The sequence below is a fragment of the Bos grunniens genome, chromosome X (genome assembly GCF_055505025.1).
Source record: "Bos grunniens cultivar Pamir isolate PY7600 chromosome X, Bosgru_T2T1.0, whole genome shotgun sequence".
NCBI classification, from domain to species: Eukaryota; Metazoa; Chordata; class Mammalia; order Artiodactyla; family Bovidae; genus Bos; species Bos grunniens.
The window spans coordinates 146,386,716-146,411,353 of record NC_141194.1 but is presented as its reverse complement, the minus strand read 5'-3'; the positions used below and the strand labels follow the sequence as shown (position 1 = coordinate 146,411,353).

Below are 24,638 nucleotides of genomic sequence, written 5' to 3'. Positions count from 1 at the left end.
ACAGAGAAGTCTGCTAGTTTGCTCAAAGTTGCAAGGCTTAATTAGTACTGTTGCAGGAAGAGGGACCCCTTCCAGGGCCCAAAACTGGGTTCTTGTCTAACACTCGGAAATGAATTGTCCGAGGAGACACATGTGCTGACAAAGCAAGGGCTTTTATTAGGAAAGGGAGCCTGGGCAGAGAGCAGAAGGGTAAGGGAACCCAGGAGAACTGCTGTGTCATATGGCTTGCAGTCTCGGTTTTATGGTGATGGGATGAGTTTCCAGGTTGTCTTTAGCCGATCATTCTGACTCAGAGTCCTTCCTGGTGGTGCACACCTTGTTCAGCCAAGATGGATGCCAGAGAGGATGATTCTGGGAGGTGGTCAGACATGTGGTGTTTCCTTTGGACCTTTCCTGAACTCTTCCGGTTGGTGGAGGCTTATTAGTTCCATGTTCCTTACCAGAACCTCCTGTCATAAAACAACTCATGCAAATGGTTACTATAGTGCCTGGCCAGGGTGGGCGGTTTCAGTTAGTGTGCTTCCCCTAACAGTACCAGATCTGGAATTTGAATTAGTATCTGTTTTTTAAGGATCCCAAAGTCTGAGCCCCTGAACATCATTAAATACCATTTCTTTCATAGGGATAATTTTGTTTTATTTATTTATTTTTTATTGGAGGATAATTGCTTTACAATGTTGTGCTGGTTTCTGCTGTACAACAATATGAATCAACTATAAGTATATATATATATCCCCTCCTTCCCACCCCCCCACCATCTTACCCCTCTAGGTTATCACACGGCACTGAACTGAGTACCCTGTGCTATACAGCTGTTTCCCATTGTCAAGTGAGTGTATGTTCCTCGGCTCTTTGTCTCGTCACAACAAAGATTTGGAGTGACGGACACTAAAGCCCCCTCGGTGTGTCACAGCTATCGGGTCTTGGATAGACCATGTTATAGCTCTCAGGTCTCAAAAGGACCATGTTATAGCTCTTAGACAAATCAGTGTTACAGCTCAGTGTTACAGCTCTATTTTATTTAGAAGATAGCAGGAAAATCTATTTACGAGGTGTGAGGGCACGTCGATCCAAAGACGCGAGGAAAAGAGTGCCCCAGCGCGCGGGAGGGAGGGAGGGAGAGGGGGAGAGAGAGAGAGAGAGAGAGAGAGAGAGAGAGAGCTAGCTTTGGCTCCTCTATTTATATGTTTATCTCTCCCTGGGCCTGTCTTATGTAAATTGGGCCAGCCAGGAGTGTTGTTTGTTTTACCTGAGGTCCTCACTCCAGTCCTCGGACCTTCTTTTATTCTATTTTTGTGGGCTTTTCCCTTCTTTGTCTTTTAGCCACCGCCATTTTGGACTCCTTTTCCCTATTCTACCTACCTAACATTCCCCCCTCAAGAGATGGGAGGCCCAATTCTTTGGGAATAGGGGCGTCAAGGTCTTTTTGGCTACTTCCTGCTGAACTGGGACAGTGAGGGGTATTGGGCCTCCCCCTCTTGTTAGTCTCAAGCTTCAGAGTCCTTATAGCGGTGTTCATCTAAGGGTGTGGGATATTTTCCGTGGTCGGCTGTAGTTTTATATCTTTGTTGAACTGGCACTGTATGTTGTAGCTGGTTGACCTGGGCAGAGACAAAACAGGTTAGACAATTGACAGTACATGAAATAATCATAAGCATCATCAATATAGCATAACAAGGACTAGTAGGGGCATTAGTCAATTTTAAATTCACATGGCCAGGATGGCTCAAGTCCCTCCTTGTTCAGGGATCAGAAGATCTATCTCCTGTCTGTTTTGGAGTATAATCTCTGTCAAGCTATGTTGACTCTTTAGAGTTATCCTGAGAAATTTTATCTTCAGAAACCAGACTTTGGGGGTGTTCATTAGAATGGCACTCATTGGTAGTCCTGAATAGGTATCTGAGATCTCCCAGGGGCTCACAGGTATACTGAGAGTCTTCTTCTGTTTTCTTTTATGGCTTGACTCATGAGTAGTGAATCCAGGAGTCATGTCTTGGTACCTTGACTGCTGTGGGGGTAGAAAGTATTACAGGGTAGGGGCCCTTCCATGTGGGCTGGAGTTGAGCCTTTGGGGACCCATCTTTCCAGACTTTAATTAGGACTTGAGTTCCTGGAGCATACAGTGGTGACTCTTTAGAACCCTTTGGGTCCTGGTTCATACCCCACAAGCGTATATCCTGTTGGAATTGCCCAATGGCCATGGTATAAGACTGGAGGGTCTGAACCTCTGGATCTAGGAAGAGGTCAATGACATAAACAAAAGGTCTCCCATATAGCATCTCATAAGGACTAAGGCCAACCTGTTCCTTAGGAGCAATGCGGGTGTGGAGGAGAGCTATTGGTAAAGCCTCCTTCCATCCCAGGGAGGTCTCTTGGGTTATCTTTTTTATCGCTGATTTTGAGAATTGATTGGCTCTTTCTACTTTTCCTGAAGATTGAGGCCTCCAGGCACAATGGAGATAATAAGTAATGCCCAATGCTTTCGAGACCCCTTGGGTGACCTTATAAGTAAATGATGTCCCATTGTCACTTTGTAATGACCTGGGCAGACCAAATCTTGGAATGATTTAATGGAGCAGTTTTTTACCACCTCCTCAGCCTTCTAAGTCCGGGTGGGAAAGCCTTCAATCTATCTTATGAATGTATCTATCATAACTAATAGATATTTATACCCTTGAGAAAGTGGCATCTGGGTGAAGTCCATCTGCCAGTCCTCACCTGGGTAGGCCCAACGTCATTGGACGGGCTGGGCCAGCTGGGGTCTTCGAGCTCCTTGGGGGTTGTTTAATTGGCAAGTGGGACAAGAGGAGACCGCCTGTCTTATAGTTGTTTGGAAGCCTGTTCCTCTGAAGGACCTTTCTAGTAATCTTTGTAGGGCCTTTTCTCCTAAATGAGTAGTGGCATGTAAGGAGTTAACCAATTCTTTTGGAGATTCCCAGGAAGAGAAAGGAGTCCCTCCTTTTGGAACCACCCCATATGATCTCCTTGAAAGCCTTCGCTTTTAGCTTTAAGAGTCTCACCTTTAGTATATGAAGGGGTTTCTGGCAAATTAGTCTGTGGAACTAAGGTGGCAATCCCTATTAGGTCATGGTTCTGTAATGCTGCTCTCCTAGCTGCCTGATCAGCTGCTTGGTTCCCTTGTGCCACTTCTGGGTTTCCTTTTTGGTGTCCTTGACAGTGGGAGACTGAAACCTCATTGGGCAGATGGACTGCCTCCAAGAGTCGAAGAATCTGATCACCATATTTGATTGGGGACCCTCGGGTGGTCAAGTGGCCCCTTTCTTTCCAAATAGCCACATGTGCATGTAGCACCAGAAAGGCATACTTGGAGTCAGTGTAAATGGCTATTCTTTTTCCTTCTCCCAGCTCTAAAGCTCGAGTCAGGGCTATGAGCTCAGCTAATTGGGCTGAAGTACCTGGTGGCAGAGGCTTAGCCTCTATGGTCTCAAAATTGGAGACTCCTGCATACCCAGATCTTCTTTTTTCATCCAAGAAAAAGCTGCTTCCATCAGTGTAGCAGATTTCCTCAGGATTGGTCAGAGGATCTTCTGACAATCCCTCTCGGGGTTTTGTCCAGTGGTCCAAGGTTTCTAGACAAGAGTGAAAGGGGAGAGAGCCCTCGGGGGTAGGGAGGAGGGTGGCTGGGTTGAGAACCTCACAAGGGGATATAGTGAGGCCTGTCTTTTCCATCAGCATTACTTGATATCTGAGGATTCTTTGATCAGACCTCCATAAATGGCCTCTCCCATTTAGGAGTTGTTTTACTTGGTGGCTGGTTTAAATAGTTAGTTTGCCTCCAAAGGAGAGTTTTAAAGCATCTTCTATCATGATTGCAATAGCTGCAAGATTTCGAAGGCAGGGGGGCCAACCTCAGGTAGTTGGATCAAGCTTCTTCGATAAGTAAGCTACAGGCTGGGGCTCATATCCCAACCTTTGAGTTAACACTCCCAAGCCTATTCCCTCTCTTTCATGGACATAAAGTTGGAATTTTTTTTTTTTGGGGGGGGGGTGGGTCTGGCAACCTCAAGTCTCGTGCCTGAGTTAAGGCCTGTTTTAGTGTAGCCTCTGCCTTCTTTTAAGGAGTTCCCCACATCCGTGGGATTGAATCATCTCGTCCCTTTAAGCTTTCATATAAGGGCTGGGCAATTAGACCATAGTTGGGTATCCAGATTTTACGATAACCAGTTAGTCCCAGGAAAGCTCACAATTGTTTTCGAGTCGTGGGGGAGGGCAACTGGAGGATTCCTTGTACCCGATCAGAGGACAGCCTCCTGGACCCGTGTGTAATCTGAACTCCCAGGTAAGTGACCTTTGTCTTGACCATCTGTGCCTTAGCACAGGAGACTTTATATCCCCTTTCTGCCAAGAAGTTTAGAACCCGAATTGCATGTTGTTGGGCACTTTTCTCATCTGGAGAGCAGATTAGTAGGTCATCTACATATTGTAATATTTTCCCATTAGGTCCCAGTCCATATCTAGGAGATCCCGGCTAAGGGCCTGTCCAAACAGGTGGGGGCTATCTCTGAACCCCTGAGGTAATACTGTCCAAGTCATCTGTTGGTGTTTTTCTCCTGGGGCTTCCCACTCAAAGGCAAAAAGGTATTGGGATTCTTTAGCCAGTGGTATGTAAAAAAAATGTATCTTTGAGATCCAAGACTGTAAACCACTTGGCACTGGGTGGGATTTCTCCCAAGATTACATAGGGATTGGGTACTGTGGGATGGAGGGTGACTACAGCTTCTTTTATGATCTGGAGATCTTGGACCATTTGCCAGGTTTTATCTTTTTTTTACTGAGAGGATTGGGGTGTTACATGGTGAACTGGTGGGGACCAATAGCCCACAAGCAAGGAATTTATTTATTAAAGGCTTTAGTCTGTCTCAAGCCTCTCTTTTGAGAGCATATTGTTTCCAGTCAGGAAACCGAGTGGGATCTCGGAGGACAATGATGACCGGTTCAGCTTGGTGGGCTCGTCCAGGAATCCCCTGGTCCCACACCTGGGGGTTAATTTTGTTTTCCCATAGTTTTTGGTCCCTTCTATTGAAGGTGTAATGGGTTCTTCAGTAGTAACCAGGAGCTGTAGAGCTCTAGGGGCTGAAAAACTTCCCATCACAAGGGTGGTCCCCAGTTTAGTGAGTATATCTCTTCCCAATAAGGGCATAGGACACTCAGGGACCACCAGAAACTGGTGGGAAAATATTTGTCCATCCCAGCAACAAAGAAGTGCTCAGGTGAATCTTTTAGTAATTGCTTTTCCTGTAGCATCCAAAATGGTACAGGTTTGGGAGGAGAAGGCTCCAGAGCAGGAGATCAAGACAGAGTAGGTAGCCCCTGTGTCAAGCAAGAAATTCTCGGACCTACCTGCCACATCCAGTCACACCCTTGGTCCAGCCCTGTAATGGTTATCTGTGACAGACGGACTGGCTGGAGCGGGCTGTTTCAGTCTTCTTGAACCATCGTGAGGGTAGGCTTGGCGCTTGACCTTGAGGCTCTTGGGTCTTGAGGGCAGAGTGCCGCCCAATGTCCCAGTTGACGGCATTTGTGGCAAGCTGTTCTAGGAGACTAGTCACAGTTTGGACACTCTTTGGCCCAATGCCCCGCCTGTCTACAGATCAGGCATTTGTCTCGTGCCTTGTCTTTCAAGGACTCGGGGTTTTCCATAAGGCTTCTCTGGAGGGCGGCCAGCATCTTGGCATGCCTTGTCTCTTTTTCTCTCCCTCTCCTGGGCCTTGGCCTCCTTCTCCTGTTCTCTGTTATAAAAGGTATTGGTGGCTGTCTGGACCATCTCATCTAAAGAGGCAGCAGGGTCCTGCTGTTGTAGCTGTTGTAACTTAATTCTGATATCTGATGCACAATGGGACAGGAATTTGTCCTTTAAAATCACGTGCCCCTCGTAAGAGTCTAAGTCCAGATTGGTAACCTTTTTTAGTGCCTCTTTTAGCCTTTCCAGAAAGGCAATGGGGTTTTTATTGGGCTCCTGAGTTATTGATGAGACTTGGCACAGTCCCACAAGTAATAGGCTTCCTTATGTTTCCATGGGTGGACTTAATTAGGCCTGAGTCTTTCTGAAGCTTATCCTACCCAGAACTGTTGCAACCTGAGAGCCATGTGTCCTTGCGTCAGGGTGCAGATCCCCAGGCAGGCTGAGGCGTAACAGCCTCCTAGAGATCGAATCCCTGGGTAGGTCGAGGTGTGACGGCCTCCCAAGAATTGGGTCCCTGGGCAGGTCGAGGCGTGACAACCTCCTGGGACCCCCGGACTGGAGTTTGGGTGTCCTCAAGGTCTCCAGTGTGACCAGTGCTGGGTAGAATTAAGGGGTTTGTAACTCATTGCTAGTTTGCCCACCATGGATAGGAATACATATGTAAGCTCATCTTACCTAGTACTGTTGCAACCTGAGAGCCAAGCATCCCCGGGTGAGGGTGCAGATCCCCAGGCAGGCTGATGTGTGACAGCCTCCTAGAGATCGAATCCCCTGCAGGTCGAGGCGTGATGACCTCCTGGGACCCCTGGGACTGGTGGATCCCCGAGCAGGTTGAGGCGTGACAACCTTTTGAGGACCAGATCCCTCCCTAGGCAGGTCAAGGCGTGATGACCTCCTGGGACCCCTGGACTGGAGTTGGGCATCCCCAAGATCTCCAGTGTGACCAGTACTTGGTAGGATCAGGGGGTTGGATATTATAGAGTATTTCCCTCCCAAGGCCAGCTATTTTCTGGTTGTCTCTCCAGAAGATTGTAGAGGCAACCTTGTGGGTCTGGAAGGGGGCTCAGGAAAAGAGCATGAAACAGGAGGGAAGGAGGCAGAGCACAACCTTTGAAAGAATGACATAGCACAAGGGTGTAATGTAAACTGATTAAAATCAACTGAGTCCAAGATAAGAAGTCAAATTCAAGTAAACCTTAATCCCCAATCTATAAGTCAACAGACACACCCAGAGGTGGCAGGACAGCTCCAAGACACTGTCAAAAGATGAAGGAGTGGGTGGTTCCCCAATGGCTGGGATGATCCTCTTACTCATTAGCATATGAATTCACCCCCTCTAGCAAAACCTAGCCAGGCCTCATTCCATGGCCAGTACCCTGTAGAGTGGGTGCTTCTCTACCTCTTATCTATCGCTTTGACTCTCAATGACTTTGCAATGAGACCTTAGAGCCTGAGCTTTATTACGTCCTGAAGCTGGGCATCCTGGGTTTTGGTCGGGCTCAAGTCCCGACCTGGAAAGAGAGCTGAAGGACAGGAGGAAAAAGCAGTGGGAAAAACGTGCCAAGGAATCCCCTTCATAGCCCGCCGGAAAACTTGCTAAATATCTGACTGGTGCTCAGTTTCATTGGTCTGATCCTTGGCACAGAGAAGAGAAAGGACAGAAGAACCCCCACCGGCTTGTGTAACAGCTACTGGGACTCAGCAGATAGTGCCTTTGGGACATGCTGAGGAGTAGCCTCTCCAGAGTCCCTCAATTGTGCCCCCTGCCTCCCGCATGTTTGCAGGAGGTTCAAGGAAACAAGAAACAAGAGATTGTAAAGGAATTAAGATTTTGTTAGGCATGTCCCTCCAGCCATAGGAGTGAGGACCTCTTACCTTAACCGGAGGTCTTCTGGAATCTGAGACTGGGCCGCGTGAGCTGTCTGCTGAGTTCGTTTTTTGCTGTCTGGTTTCCAGCACAATGGGCTTTCCCCTGTGCTGGGTTTTCTTCGCGTTCTGCTTCTACCGCGGGAGCTTTGCTGAGTTTGGCTCCTGCTGTGCCTGGCCTCTTCCGCGTGGAGGTTGTTTCAGGCAGGTTAAACCCGAGTCACAGCACCATAGATGTCACACGAGTGTATGTTCCTCGGCTCTTTGTCTCATCACAACAAAGATTTGTAGTGATGGACATTAAAGCCCCCTCAGCATGTCACAGCTATCGGATCTTGGATAGACCATATTATAGCTCTCAGGTCTCAAAAGGACCATGTTATAGCTCTTAGACAAATCAGTGTTACAGCTCTATTTTATTTAGAAGATAGCAGGAAAATCTATTTTCGAGGTGTGAGGGTACGTCGATCCAAAGACGCGAGGAGAAGACTGCCCCAGCACGCAGGAGAGAGAGAGAGAGAGAGAGAGAGAGAGAGAGAGCGCTTTGGCTCCTCTATTTATGTGTTTATCTCTCCCTGGGCCTGTCCTATGTAAATTGGGCCAGCCAGGAGTGTTGTTTGTTTTACCTGAGGTCCTCACTCCAGTCCTTGGACCTTCTTTTGTTCTATTTTCACGGGCTTTTCCCTTCTTTGTCTTTTAGCCACCGCCATTTTGGACTCCTTTTCCCTATTTTACCTACCTAACACCACTATCTATTTTATACATGGTAGTGATCTTGGTGAGGCAGCAGTACGTTGTGGCATGAAGCAAGATCTTAATTCCCTGCCAAGGAGTTGAACCTGGGAAGCCTGGATGAAAACCAGGAATCCTAGCCACCAAACCAGCAAGGGCTAGAAGCTAGAAGCTAATTTTCCCTGGATCTTTGCCCCCAGTGAAAAATGCATTTATCATGGAGGCAGAAACTGTAAATGCAGGTACAAAGTTTATTATTAGACATAGCACAACAACACATGGGAGAGCACATAGAGAAACAATTTGTTTAGTTGAGATAGAAGCAAGGCAAATATCCACACCCAGAAATAAAGGGTGTGGGCATCCCCCCAATGAAGAGGAGCCCAGTAAAGAGATGGTTAAGTCATTTATATAGGTCAGTTCTTCCAGTCCTTTGTCTTTCTTCAGGCTAATTATCTGATTTCTTTTTCCACACCCGACAAACCCCGGGATCCTCACCTTGGGTGCACACGCACCCCTTGAAGTGAAGGCTTCTGAGGGGAGCAAGACTCATTATGACCTGGTGTTATCCCCTGACTTTTGACCCACAAGGAGCCCTTCTGCACATGTATAGTGTCTCCCTTGTCCCCAAAGAGGGAGGCGTGTAGATCTCTTAATTCTTTACTCAAACAAGATTTTGCTCCTCTTTGTCCTTGCTGTGACTATTACCTTAAGGTGTTTACAAGAGAAAAACACTGGTTGTTTATGCTGTTTCTGTTGTTACTTCCATTTTGGGGAGCATACACGCTGATTGTAAATGCCTCAACTGGAGTTCACCTATCAAGAGAAGGGAAATGCAAACAGGAGGTTAGTTGTAAATGTCTAACCTGGAGCTCATCTATCTTCTACATCATTGGTGTATATAAGTCAGTGTTACTTTCTCAATTCATCCCCCCTCTCCTTTCCCTGCTGTGTCCACAAGTCTGTCCTCTATGTCTGTGCCTCCATTCCTGCCCTGAAAATTAGTTTATCAGTACCATTTTTATAGATTCCATATATATGCATTACCATATTTGTTTTTCTTTTTCTGACTTATTAGGTTGGTGCAAACGTAATTACAGCTTTGAACCATGAATTTTAAATTGTTATAACTAGACTCAAACACATCTTTATTAATCAAAATAGGAACCATTACAATCAACACATTTTTGCCAACAAGAAATAAGTTTGCTTATTCTTACAACATAGAAATCTGTGCTTTGGGGTTTGGCAAACTCTTGGAAAGCATTGTTTGCCTCCTGCTGGTTTTAGAAGCATTTTCCCTCCAAAAAGTTGTTGAGATGCTTGAAGAGGTGGTTGTCAGTTGGTGAGAGGACAGATGAATATGGCAAATGAGTTAAAACTTTGTAGCCCAATTCTTTCAACTTTTGAAGCATTGGTTGTGTGACATGTGGTTGGAGTTTAGTCATGGAGAAGAATTGGGCCCTTTCTGTTGACCAGTGCCGTATGTAGGCATTGCAGTTTTTGGTGCATCTCATCGATTTGCTGAGCACACTTCTCAGATGTAAGGGTTTCACTAGGATTCAGAAAGCTGTAGGGTGTCAGACTGGGAGCAGACCACCAAACAGTGACCATGACCTTTTTTTGGTGCAAGTTTGGCTTTGGGAAGTGTTTTGGAGCTTCTTCTCAGTCCATCCACTGAGCTGGTCATTGCCAGTTTTCGTATAAAATCCATTTTTTGTCTCACATCACAATCCAGTTGAGAAATGGCATGTTGTTGTATAGAATAAGAGAAGATGACACTTGAAAATGATGTGTTTTTTTTTTTTTCAGTCAGCTCATGAGGCACCCGCTTATCAAACGTTTTTGTTTTCAATTTGCTTCAAATGCCAAATGACCACAGAATGGTCAACATTGAGTTCCTCAGCAAATTCTCCTGTAGTTGTAAGAGGATCAATTTCGATGATCACTCTCAATTGTTGTTGTCAACTTCCCATGGCTAGGCACTGTGCCCCTCCTCACCTTCAAGACTCTTGTCTCCTTTGCAAAACTTCTTGAACCACCAATGCAATATACGTTTGTTAGCAGTTCCTGGGCCAAATGCGATGTTGATGTTGCAAGTTGCCTCCACTGCTTTACAACCCATTTTGAACTCAAATAAGAAAATCTCTCAAATTTTTTTTTTATCTAACATCATTTCCTGTGGCCACTACTGAGTTTTCCAAATTTGCTAACATATTGAGTGCTGCAGTCAGTGGGGTCGCAAAGAGTTGGACACGTCTTAGCGACTGAACAACAGCAACTAACATCGTTTCCATAGTCTAAAATAAATATAAAATAAATGGTAAGTAATAAGTAATTAGCAAAAAAACATAAAATGCAAAATGCACATTACAGTGATATATAACATATCCACATTTATTTAGAATGTATTCCAATATCAGTGGCTTCCCTGGTGGCTCAGCAGTAAAGTATCTACTTACAATTCAGGAGACCCAGGTTTGATCCCTGAGTTGGGAAAATCCCCTGGAGAAGGGAATGGCAACCCATTCTAGTATTCTTGCCTGGAGAACTCCATGGGCAGAGGAGCCTGGTAGGTTATAATCCATGGGGTTGCAAAGAGTTGGACATGAAAGAGCGACTAACATCTTGCTTCATTCCAATATCAAATAGCAAATTTCAACAATGCAAAAACCAGTTACTTTTGCACCAGACTAATACTTCACTCTGTATAATAGGCTCTAGATTCATGCAACTTACTGCTGCTGCTGCTAAGTCGCTTCAGTCATGTCCGACTCTGTGTGACCCCATCAATGGCAGCCCACCAGGCTTCCCCGTCCCTGAGATTCTCCAGGCAAGAACACTGGAGTGGGTTGCCATTTCCTTCTCCATGCAACTTACTAGAACTGACTAAATCTGTTCCTTTTTATAGCCAAGTAATATTCCATTGTATATATTTACCACATATTCTTTATCCATTTATCTGTTGATGGACATCTAGGTTGCTTCCATGTCCTGTCTATTGTAAATAGTGCTTCAGCGAACACTCAGGATACGTGTGTCTTTTTTTTTTTTACATGTGTCTTTTTGAATTATGGTTTTCTCAAGGTATAATTTTGTTTTAAATCTTTTCTTCGCTTCTGTTAATACTTTTCCCCCAAATTTGAGACTGTACCTCTTTCACCTTATCATGTGGTCATATTTCAATACACTGTCTCTTCTTACTAAAATAATATATTCTTGAAAATGTATTATAGACTAGAGGAGGTTGTACTAGAAGTTAAGAAATTAAGATCTGGAGCCAAAATGCCTGTGATCATGTGCCAGTTCTGCCACTTAATAATCCAAGTGACTTTGAGAAAATTGCTTGTCTCTTTATGTCTCATTTTCCTTATCTATATAACTAGTAATAGCATTTCATTTATTTTGTGGTCATGAGGATTAAATGAAATCATACTCATAAAGTACTTACAGTAGTGCCTGCATATAGTAAGTGCTAAAAAATAACGAGATATAGTTTATAGATAACAAAATTTTCATGTTATAGTTATAGCTTGATTATTTTTCCTTTGTTTCCATTCATTTACCTATCCATCCATACATGTATTCATCCATCCTTATATCACTGATTCATTTTACAAACTGATGTTTGGTACTCTGAGCAAGGTTTTCCTACCTTCAGAGAGTCAAACTATGTAAAAATCTTCAGGAGTTCACTTCTTTTGGTGGAACTCCTGCTTGTACAAGAACACTTTTATTAATTTCTGGAAGAAGATTGAGGCTTTGCACAGATTAAATGGCAATATAGGACATTCAGATTATCAACGAGTACATGGAACACCATTTTCCACTTGCCACCTTTCTAGATACTGGCAAAGTTATAGACACTTCAGAGATCTAATTTTATGAAGACCACTAAGAATGCTATACCGGAGGTTAGAAATCACCCAAAGTGCTATCATTCTCAAATAGTAGCCTCATTATAATCTAGATGATACTGAAAGAAGATGATCTTACCATGGCATGGTAATGGTTCTTATGAACAGTTGGTATCTATATATTAGTGAAGGGCCTTGGAAAATCAGGCCTGTGGAATAGACCTATTGGCAAATATGTTGGTTCTGGCACCAGACTGATTTTGTGATCATACATCCAATTCAGAGAAATTCTTTAACCTTCATATATGATAATATATCACCAAGATCCCAGGAGCCCTGGCCTAAAGATGGCAAGAATGTTTGTGTCTGCTGGGAGATATTGTTTGTAGTGGTTACAGATTTCTAATATGAATGGAGAGTGAGTTTTTCAGGAAATAATTGTGAGTCTTTGGCCAAAAGAAGCAGAGAACTAAGAAGAAACACAGGCAATTTGCAGTGGATAGCTTCAGCTTCTTTAAAGTATCACCAAGTCGAACTCTATTAATGTATTCTCATGGGACTAGTTTCTGTTGACTTTCTTAGTAAATGTCTAATACTCCTAGTTTAGATGTGTTGGATTAGTACTTATTTCACAAAGTTGCCAGGTATCCCTATGGCTACTATCATTTCAATCTGAAGAAACTCTATTAGGATATGTAACACAATTACTTGTTGCAAAACATTGCACTTGTAGAAGAGTACCACTGGTGAAGAGTTACCCCATACTTATTGTTGCACCTACTGTTCCCTCTGCCTATGGTATACTTCCTCTACTCTTTTCTTAGTTAACTTCTATTCATCTTTCAAATCTCAGTTCAGTTTTCACTCAAATAAATCATCCCTGACATTTATTGAAAGCTTACTTATGATCTGGGAAGTAAGCTAATCAGATATATAATATCTCATTATTTTATGTACACTAAAGAGACATTTGCTGAGAGAAATTAAGTAACTTGCCAAAAGTCACATAGCAAATAAGTGGTAGAGTTTGGTCTCTATCATAGGTTCATTCCATGCTACAGCCCACATTTTCCTTTCTTTCTTTTTTAAAACACAATTCCATATTGTATTGAAGCCAATTATGCTCATGACTTTACTACAGCATGTGGTTGGAATTCTGTAGGTCAGGAGCCCAGTGATAGGAATGAGCAAAAGCTACTGTGAACCAGGTGATCAAAGAATTGTGGCTACAAATCCTGCCTTCTTCCAGATAAGAATGAGTCTAAAAGGTTGATTTAGGCCAGGATGCAGTGATTTTAGAGTTTCTAAGCTGGGTGGCAGTGAGGAAGGACTTGCCCATGAGCAATTACAAAAGAAAGCATCTTATGCCTCCTGGAGAAATTAAAATCGAGAACCAGACAGATCAACCAATGTGTGTGTCAATACATAGAAGTGAGAAAGAAAAGGTGGATGCAGATGTTCATTCTTTTCTTCTTTCAGCAAGTATTTATTGCATTGTTCTAATTGTTGAGGATACAGAGGTTTATGATACAGATGTATTAGTTCCCTTATGGAACATACATTTTAGTGAGACAGTAGGATAGAAACTGAGGAAATAATTAAAAATTTGAAGTTTAAAAACTGTAGAGGAAATCCCTGAGCTATAACAACATGATTACAGTAGCTTTCTTTAGCTTTGACCATTGCTTGAGAAGGAAGACTGGTAAGGGTTTATGGCTTTGGCAGTAGTAATCATACTTACCATTTATTAAGGTCTACTATATAACAGGCATTGTTCTAGATACCACATATATATTATCTACCTGTGAGATCTAGCTGTGAGATAGTGTTATACCCATTTCATAGATAAATTGACAGTAGCTTAGACTGATTGAATAGTGGCCTGAGATCAAATTACTTCAAATGGCAGCCCTGGGATTCACACATGGATTTTTGATTAAAAAATCAGATTCTCTCAGAGATTATGTGCTAAATTTTCCAAACATGGAGAGAAAGAAATCCCAATGCAAATGAAAAGATGTTGAACATTGTTAGTCATCAAGGAAATGAAAATTAAAACTGTAATGAGATAATACTTCACACTCATTAGAATGATAAAAGTTAAAAATTTGATCATACCAAGTGTTGTTTGGGATATAGAGCAGTTGGGGCACTCCTCCTCTTCTGGTGGAAATGTACAATGGAACAAACTTTGTAAAATAGTTTAGCAGGTTTTTTTTTTGTTTGTTTAATAAAATCAAATATATAGGTACCATATGACTGAGCAATTCTATTCCTACTTATTTACCCAAAAGAAGTGAAGATACATATCCACATAAAGATTTGTGTGCAAACGTTGATAGCAGCTTTTTTTTTTTTCATAATAGCCTTAAACCGGAAACAACCCAAACTTTTATCAATAGGTAAATGGATAAACAAAGCATTGCACAACTGTAATTGGAATACCCTGAAGCAATTAAGAAATGAACTATCAGTCATGCAGCAATATGGATGTTTTAAAAACATCATAATAAGCAAAAGGAGCCAACCTCAAAAAAAGCACACACTGTGATTTCACTTACATGAAGGTCTAGAATTATAAAAATGAATTATGTTTATAGAAATAAAATTAATGTCTGCTTATGTGGGCGGGATTGACTGCAAGAGACATGATCATGAAAGAGTTTTCTTGGGTAATGGAAATGTTTTATATCCTGATTGAGGTGGTGATTACACAGATGTATACACTTGTCAAAACTCATCAAACTCTATATTTAAAATACGTATTGTATTGTCTGTAAATAATACCTCAACAGGGTTGTTTAAAAATTCTAATGCAGAATTATACATGCAATAAGAGCACATGGGAATGCAATGTAGAACTGCCTAACTCAAGGTTGGAGAAAAGATCAGATCAGATCAGATCAGTCGCTCAGTCGTGTCTGACTCTTTGCGACCCCATGAATCGCAGCACGCCAGGCCTCCCTGTCCATCACCAACTCCTGGAGTTCACTCAGACTCACGTCCATCAAGTCAGTGATGCCATCCAGCCATCTCATCCTCTGTCGCCCCCTTCTCCTCTTGCCCCCAGTCCCTCCCAGCATCAGAGTCTTTTCCAATGAGTCAACTCTTCGCATGAGGTGGACAAAGTACTGGAGTTTCAGCTTTAGAATCATTCCTTCCAAAGAAATCCCAGGGCTGATCTCCTTCAGAATGGACTGGTTGGATCTCCTTGCAGTCCAAGGGACTCTCAAGAGTCTTCTCCAAAACCACAGTTCAAAAGCATCAATTCTTCGGTGCTCAGCCTTCTTCACAGTCCAACTCTCACATCCATACATGACCACAGGAAAAACCATAGCCTTGACTAGACGAACCTTTTTTGGCAAAGTAATGTCTCTGCTTTTGAATATGCTATCTAGGTTGGTCATAACTTTCCTTCCAAGGAGTAAGTGTCTTTTAATTTCATGGCTGCGGTCACCATCTGTATTGATTTTGGAGCCCAGAAAAATAAAGTCTGACACTGTTTCCACTGTTTCCCCATCTATTTCCCATGAAATGATGGAACCGGATGCCATGATCTTCGTTTTCTGAATGTTGAGCTTTAAGCCAACTTTTTCACTCTCCACTTTCACTTTCATTAAGAGGCTTTTTAATTCCTCTTCACTTTCTGCCATAAAGGTGGTGTCATCTGCATATCTGAGGTTATTGAAAAGAAGGGAGGGAGAAAAAGATACAGAGATAAACAGAGAGAGAGGCAGAGACAGAGAGTGTTTTCATGAAAAATTATTTCCAGATTGACTTAATAAACAATATGAATTAATTAGTTAAAGGTCTGGGGAAAAGGCATTTGTAATTGAGAAAATAGTTTGTTCAAATTTCAAAACATGAGTGATATTGTTACTGAACTCAGGTTCAGCAGCTTGTCGCTCAAAAGCAAATAGTCAGGAGACAAGTGTTGGTAGAAAGGAAAGTTGCTTTAATCAGAAAGCCAGCAATCTGAGTAGAAAGTGGGCTCTTGTCCCAAAACCAGCTCTGAAGATTCTGCTCAATCATTACAGTTTTTATTTATTTATTTTTGGCTCTGCTGGGTCTTCATTACTGCACGAGGGCTTTCTCTAGTTGTGGCGAGATGGGGGTACTCTTTGTTGTGGTGCACGAGCTTCTCACTGTGGTGGTGCAAGGACTCTAGAGCTTGAGGACTCAGCAGTTGTGGCACACAGGCTTAGTTGCCACATGGCATGTGGAATCTTCCTGGGCCAGCAATTGAACCAGTGTCTCCTGCATTGGCAGGTAGATTCTTTACCACCGGACTACCAGGGAAGCCCCATGGCAGTTTTTAAAGGTAAAAAAGGGGGAATTAATTTCATTGAATCATTGAGGCAGAATGTTAGATTCTGTGTCATTTTCTATTTTGTGCAGGCTGGTTGATTCCTCATAATCTTTCTTCATATGTTATCTCATCTGCATGGTAAAATTAAAAGCAGAAGTTGAAAGGGCATGATAAAAGGAATAAAGTAACCTCTGATGGGACTTTCAGTAATTGTAATCTAGAATTTAAGAACGGGGATGAAAGTTATAATTGTTACAAGCACATTGATTTAAAGTAACATCTGCATTCATACAAAGAAACATCTGCTTTATCCCTAAAATATGTTTATAATTCCATTGGATAGAAATATGGAGCACTCTGACAGAGAAGTATCCAGTTGGCTTGAGAGAAAATAAATGACCATGGGAGGAATATACTCAGGATGACCCTCTCTTCTTTAGAAAGGAGACCTAGGTCTATGCAAAGGAAGACCTTCTGACTTACCAAAGTAAAATTTCAGGCAAAGGCTTGCTTATAAGATGGGACAATTCAACCTTATCAGTACCTGATTTTTATTTGACCTTCATTGAAAAACTGAGACTAAGCACACTTAAAAATACAAATAATTTCAGACCTCTAAATAAGTCTGACAACTGCATGTACACTTTTGGATAAGCCTTTGGTTCAAAAGATAGGAAAACCATAAAAGCAATACAAAACACATCTCTCTGATTTTAGTATCTTCTGAATTCACCATTTAAGTAGATTTTTGGAGTTCTAAACTTTTATATGACTAAACTGTTTTGATGTTTTTATTTTAGTGGCTTAATTTTAGCCTAAATCCTACTTAACTTCTGTAGTTTTTGACAGAGTTGAGCACTCTTCTCTTGAAATTCTTCTTTGTCCTTTGTGACATTGTTTTCTCTTATATATCTTCCTATGTTTTAGGATCTCATCCTTAATCTCTTTTTCAGATGTTCCAAGCTTCTACAATTCCACTAGGTTTTAACTGAGGCCTCTTACACACTAAGGTTGTGTTTAAAGTCAGTATGATCCTGCCTGCCACTTAACAGTGAGGAAAATCCAGAATTTTGCAACTTCCCATTTGAATGCTTTTCAGAGTTGACAATATACCCTCATTAGGTTTTTGACAGCCTTTTTCCTTTTAAAACTTACAACTTGAATGAGTCAGCCCCATCATGAATTTCATTCTTACTAGTCATCATTGTTCTAAATGCAAATATCTAGGTCTTTTTCATTATGCTGTGCTTCTTACCTTCACTCTACTTTCCATAGCTGACCTCACTCCAATATTTTTTAACTTGCCCTCTGAAATCCTTATTCCATGATAAATGAGTCCCTTACATGGTAAACCTCTTCAGAGAATGCTGCCCCCAACTCTTGCCCTTAAATCCTCTGAAGAAATTTCCAACAGTAGTTGTCTGTAAGTAATAGCACATGGAGCTGGGGGAACCAAAATGGAAGAAAATCTAATTTGATAACTCCAGAGTGCTTATTATGTGTCAGCCAGGTCTGGAAGATTGATTTATTCCTACATTCCCAATGCAGTATGGTTTTAGCTTGAAAACATTCTGCATTTATATATAGTTTGCCAACCAACTTTTAAGGGGGCATCTCAGGCGGCACTAGTGGTAAAGAATCCACCTGCCAATGTAGGCAATGCAAGAGACACAGGTCTGATTTTTGGATTGTGAAGAACCCCTGGAGTAGGAAATGGCAGGCTATATTCCATGGGGTCGCAGAGTCAGACATGACTGAACACACACTTAACTTTATTGAATGTGGACTTTTTTTACAAAAATGATTTTGTTCTCTACATACTGTTCATAACCTAATTTTTCACTTAATAATATGAGAGGGATATTTTTCAATGACATTAAATATTTTCCACAGCTGACATAGGGAGCTCAAATCTGGTGCTCTGTGACAACCTAGAGGGGTGGAATGGGGTGGGAGGTGGGAGGGAGGTTCAAGAGGGAGGGGACATATGTATACTTATGGCTGTTTCATGTTGATATATAGCAGAAACCAACACAACATTGTAAAGCAATTATCCTCCAATTAAAAATAAATAAAATTTAAAATTTTCTTGACATTTAACAAGAAGACCATAATTAATTTAATCGATATTATATTGTTAGAACTTAATTTTCTAAATTTCTCTGTGATAAAATATACTGTGACAATCAACTTTGGACCTAAATCATTGTGGTCTTCTCTGATTAGATAAACAGGTCCTAAATTCTGATTGGAACACATTTCTAGATGTTGAATTGTTGTTGTATCAGTTGGCTCAAAAACTATGAACATTTTCAAGACTTTTGTTTTGGTTCTTCTTTGTGAACCTGATTTTTAGAACTGACATGTTTGTTTTCATTGGAAAGTTAATACATGTTCATTGTGTACAATTTATAAAACATAAACAGAATAAAATAAGATTAATATCTAATTCTAAAGATAATAAGTATTAACAAGTATGTGTTGTCTCTCTTCCTCTCTTAAAAAAATTTGGATAATAAACATACTATTTAATAACCTAATTTTTCACTGAATACATCATAAATATTTTTACATGTCATTAAAAAGTCTTCAGAAACATTGTTTTCTAATGACTACATATTGCTACATCATATAAGCGTACTATATTTAATTTATAATTTTAGATATTTGGTGGTTTCTAAATTTTATGATTATAAATAATACTATCATAAATATCTGGGTACATATATCTTTGTGCTGTGCTATAAGTAGTCGTTTAGTTGTGTCTGACTCTTTGTGACTCCATGGACTGTAGCCCTCCCTCCAGGCTCCTCTGTCCATGGGGATATTCCAGGCAATAATACTGTAGTGGGTTGCCATGCCTTCATCCAGGGGATCTTCCCAACCCAGGGATGAAGCCCATGTTTCCCGCATTGCAGGCAGATTCTTTACTGTCTGAACCACCAGGGAAGCCCACATATATCTTTGTACAAGTTTATAATTCTATCCTTAGAGTAATTCCAGAAATGTAATTGATGGGTCAAGTTCTATGATTATTATAACTGATATAATTAGAAGAGAAAAATTGTATTAATTTCCATTACCCCAGCAAGGCATTAAAGTGTCTGTGTATCCCTCACCCTTGCAAGTTTAGATATTATACTTTAAAAACATGTTAATTTTGTAAGCGGAAATACTGTTATTACTTTGAATTTATTTGACTTCAGTCTTTTACCTTTGACTATAACATGGGCTGGGCTTCCCAGATGGCGCTAATGCTAAAGAACTCACCTGCCAATGCAGGAGATCTAGAGGTGCAGGTTCCATCCCTGGGTTGGGAAAATCTCCTGGAGGAGGGCAGGGCAACCCACTCCAGTATTCTTGCCTAGAGAATCCCATGGACAGAGGAGCCTGGTGGGCTACAGTTCACAGGGTTGAAAAGAGTTGGACATGACTGATGATACTTAGCATGCACATGTGATATAAACTGTGGTTTTTCACAGATACCCTTTATAAGGTTTAGGAAATTCCCTTCTATTTCTAATTCTGTGAATGTTTTTATCATAAAAGGTGTTGGATTTTTGTTAAAATTTAAAAAATTTAATGGTCATATATAACTTTTTAATATTAAAATTAATTTTTAATCATACATGTAGTGCAAAATTCAAACATTAAAGGTAAGGTTAAAGTCCCTTTGACATAATCCTAAAATTTGAGCCCATTCTTCCTCCCTAGAGATGACTACGTTTATGAATTTGATGATGATCCTTCCAAATATTTATAGATATCACCATAGAAAATCTGCAGTATTATATGTTAATATGTATACACATGAATGGTATCTATATCTCTATATTTATACCAATAACCTCTATTTCTCTCAGTGTTATATATATTTCTATGTTAGATATCCTTATTTTTCTTAAGCTCTATATGTTATATATGCATATTCTAACTCATAAATTTATAATTATGATTCAGGAAGCATAAGAAAGAAAATAAATGAATAAAGCACTCAACTCATGATATTAGAACAAAAATGTATGGAATGTAGAAATGTATGTAGATGAAAAGGATGTTAAAATTAAAAAAAAAAAAAAAAGTGTTGTAGGATTGATTTTAAAAATCCAAAATCATTTTCATGGAATCACACACACATACTCATACAGACAAAGTTTAAGCAGATCAAGTCAAAAAATAAACGAACTAGTAAGATTAGGAATTATTCAGTTCAGTTCAGTTACTCAGTTGTCTCCAACTCTTTGCAAGACCCATGGACTGCAGCACACCAGGCTTCCCTGTCCATTACCAACTCCCAGAGCTTCCTCTAACTAGTCCAGTCTATTGAGTCAGTGATGCCATCCAACCATCTCATCCTCTGTCTTCCCCTTCTCCTCCTGCTTTCAGTCTTTCCCAACATCAGGGTCTTTTCCAGTGAGTCCGCTCTTCTCATCAGGAGGCCAAAGTATTGAAGCTTGAGCTTCAGCATCAGTCCTTCCAATGAATATTCAGGACAGATTTCCTTTAGGATGGACTGGTTGGATCTCCTTGCAGTCTAAGGTACTCTCAAGAGTCTTCTCCAACACCACTGTTCAAAAGCATCAATTCTTTGGCGCTCAGCTTTCTTTATGGTCCAACTCTCACATCCATACATGACTACTGGAAAAACCATAGCTTTGACTATATAGACCTTTGTCGGTAAAGTATTGTCTCTGCTTTTTAATATGCTGTCTAGGTTGGTCATAGGTTTTAAGGAGCAAGCATCTTTTAATTTCATGACTGCAGTCACCATGACTGCAGTGATTTTGGAGCCCAAGAAAATAAAGTCTGTCATTGTTTCCATTGTTTCCCCATCTATTTGCCATGAAGTGATGGGACCAGATGCCATGATCTTAGTTTTTTGAATGTTGAGTTTTAAGCCAGCTTTTTCACTCTCCTTTTTCAACTTCATCAAGAGGCTCTTTATTTCCTCTTTGCTTTCTGCCATAAGGGTGGTGTCATCTGTGTATCTGAGGTTATTGATATTCTCCTGCAATCTTGATTCCAGCTTGTACTTCATCCAGCCTGGCATTTTTTCCCCAGCATTTAAAAAAAAATTGAAAATTTTGATGTAATTGAAAATTTTGTTAGAAGATAGAAATGATCAATGTTTGCTCAATAATACTGAAAAACATGAACACAAGAAGAGTACACTGAAGATACTGGAAAGCTGTCAAGTAATGATGTACATAAAACAGCATTCCCTAACCCCCCGGCCGCGACTGTTAGTAACCATGCTGGCTGCATAGCAGGAGGTGAGCAGCAGGCAAGTGAGCTGAACCTTCCGTCTTCCATCCCCTTACCCAGCTGTGGAAAAACTGTCTTCCACGAAACCTGTCCTTGGTGCCAAAAAGATTGGGGGCCACTGACATAAAAGACTAAAACAGGTTTTGTTTTCCTGTACCCCTCCCAAACTTCCATGGAAAAAATAATTCTTGTTCTAAACAGGCAATTACAGGGTTACATATGAGATTTAAAGCTTCTTAATTTCTACTTACAAAGTTAGCATAACTCTGTTAGTGATATCTGAGAAAGATAGTAGAACAAAACAACATACCGATCTTATTTATGAATATATATGGAAAAATCCCAAGTGATTTATCAGATGGTTTCCAGGGTTATTTTGAGGATATAACACACTATGACTAAGCAGATTACATTTACAAAGGGCATTGGTGTTTCAGAGTTGGTAACACTATTAATAAAATCCGTTATAATTTTACAAAATATTAAAATATAGTCAATTAAAATTTTACATCTATTCCTGAATTTAAACAAGCAAATAACTAAACTCTTAGCTAAGAATACAATTATACTTTCATAATATGATAAAACTTTCTCTAGTCAATATCTAAATTTTTATCTGATGGTGAAAAACACATTTCTATTAAAATCTATCAATACCATCATTTTTTTTCTCATTATTCTGGAAATTCTACTTAGTGTGACAAAAGGAGAAGAAAATATACATATTATTAAGAAGAACACAAAATCATCACTATTTACAATTATAAAATTGCTCCCTAGTAAACCTAAGAGTCGTCTAGTCAAGGCTATGGTTTTTCCAGTGGTCATGTGTGGATGTGAGAGTTGGACTGTGAAGAAAGCTGAGTGCCGAAGAATTGATGCTTTTGAACTGTGGTGTTGGAGAAGATTCCTGAGAGTCCCTTGGACTGCAAAGAGATCCAACCAGTCCATTCTGAAGGAGATCAACCCTGGGATTTCTTTGGAGGGAATGATGCTGAAGCTGAAACTCCAGTTCTTTGGCCACCTCATGCAAAGAGTTGATTCACTGGAAAAGACTCTGGTGCTGGGAGGGATTGGGGGCAGGAGGAGAAGGGGACGACAGAGGATGAGATGGCTGGATGGCATCACTGACTCGATGGACGTGAGTCTGAGTGAACTCTGGGAGTTGGTGATGGACAGGGAGGCCTGGCATGCTGCGATTCATGGGGTCATGAAGAGTCGGACATGACTGAGCGACTGAACTGAACTGAACTGAGTCATCAGAAAAAATAAGAGAATTTAGTAGAGTTTCCAATTGCAAAATATAGGGAAAAATTTAAGTTTGATTATATGCCTACAATAATAAATTTGTACACATAATGGGAAATAAGCCTATTCACAAAAGCAAAATTATAGCAAGTAATGCTCAGGAATCTTTATGAAGAAAGCTATTAGACTTCACAAATGTTATGTTAAAAGAAACATGACTAAGCAGAGGTTCTATATTTCTGAATGAGAAGATAGTATTGCTCTGATGCCAGAGATATAGATGTATATACTTAATATAATTCCAATTAGAATTTCCAAAACTACAATGATATATGTGGTACTGGTATTAGAATAAGCATCCATATAAATGATGCAGAACAGAAAACTCTCCACATTCCCTAAACATAGTTTAGTATATGATAAAGGTTTCATTTGGCTCGTTTGTGTATTCCTGGTTCATCTTTATAAATGTATGGTTGTTGATTAGATATAGATGGAGATGTAGATAAAGATGTAGATGTAGATACAATTTTATCCTAATGCATGTATATATCTTATAAATCTTCGCATTGGGTTTATGGTTTTGTTCCAATCTGAGATTCATATATATATAATTTTATTTGTTTATTTGGCTGTGCTGGGTCTTCATTGCTGTGTGGATTTTTCTCTAGTTGTGGCAAGCAAGGGCTACTGTCTAGTTGTGGTTCATGAGCTTCTCATTGCAGTGGCTTCTTTTGTTGTGGACCACAGGCTCTAGAGTGTTTGGGCTTTAAGAGTTGCAGTGTGTAGGCTCAGTAGTTGTGACTCCTGGACCCTAGAGAACAGGCTCAATATTTGTGGCACATGGGCTTATTTGCTCCATGGACCCTATGGACTTGGCATGTGGGTTCTTCCCAGACCAGGGATTGAATTGGTGTCCCCTGCTTTGGCAGGAGGATTCTTTACCACTGAGCCACCAGGGAAGCCCAACCTGAGTTTCTTCAACTTCAATCAGATCAGATCAGATCAGTCACTCAGTTGTGTCCGACTCTTTGCGACCCCATGAATTGCAGCACGCCAGGCCTCCCTGTCCATGACCAACTCCCGGAGTTCACCCAGACTCATGTCCATCGAGTCAGTGATGCCATCCAGCCATCTCATCCTCTGTCGTCCCCTTCTGCTCCTGCCCCCAATCCCTCCCAGCATCAGAGTCTTTTCCAATGAGTCAACTCTTCGCATGAGGTGGCCAAAGTACTGGAGTTTCAGCTTTAGAATCATTCCTTCCAAAGAAATTCCAGGGCTGATCTCCTTCAGAATGGGCTGGTTGGATCTCCTTGCAGTCCAAGGGACTCTCAGGAATCTTCTCCAACACCACAGTTCAAAAGCATCAATTCTTCGGCACTCAGCTTTCTTCACAGTCCAACTCTCACATCCATACATGACCACAGGAAAAATCATAGCCTTGACTAGACGATCCTTTGTTGGCAAAGTAATGTCCCTGCTTTTGAATATGCTATCTAGGTTGGTCATAACTTTCCTTCCATGGAGTAAGCGTCTTTTAATTTCATGGCTGCAGTCACCATCTGCAGTGATTTTGGAGCCCAGAAAAATAAAGTCTGACACTGTTTCCACTGTTTCCCCGTCTATTTCCCATGAAGTGATGGGACCAGATGCCATG

General features: G+C 41.0%; 1 protein-coding gene across 6 annotated transcripts in view; it reads left to right on the top strand.

The window, feature by feature from the left end:
* Nucleotides 1-24,638, top strand: part of SLC6A14 (solute carrier family 6 member 14) — a 446,075-nt gene that overhangs the window by 68,457 nt on the left and 352,980 nt on the right. The window lies entirely within an intron of this gene.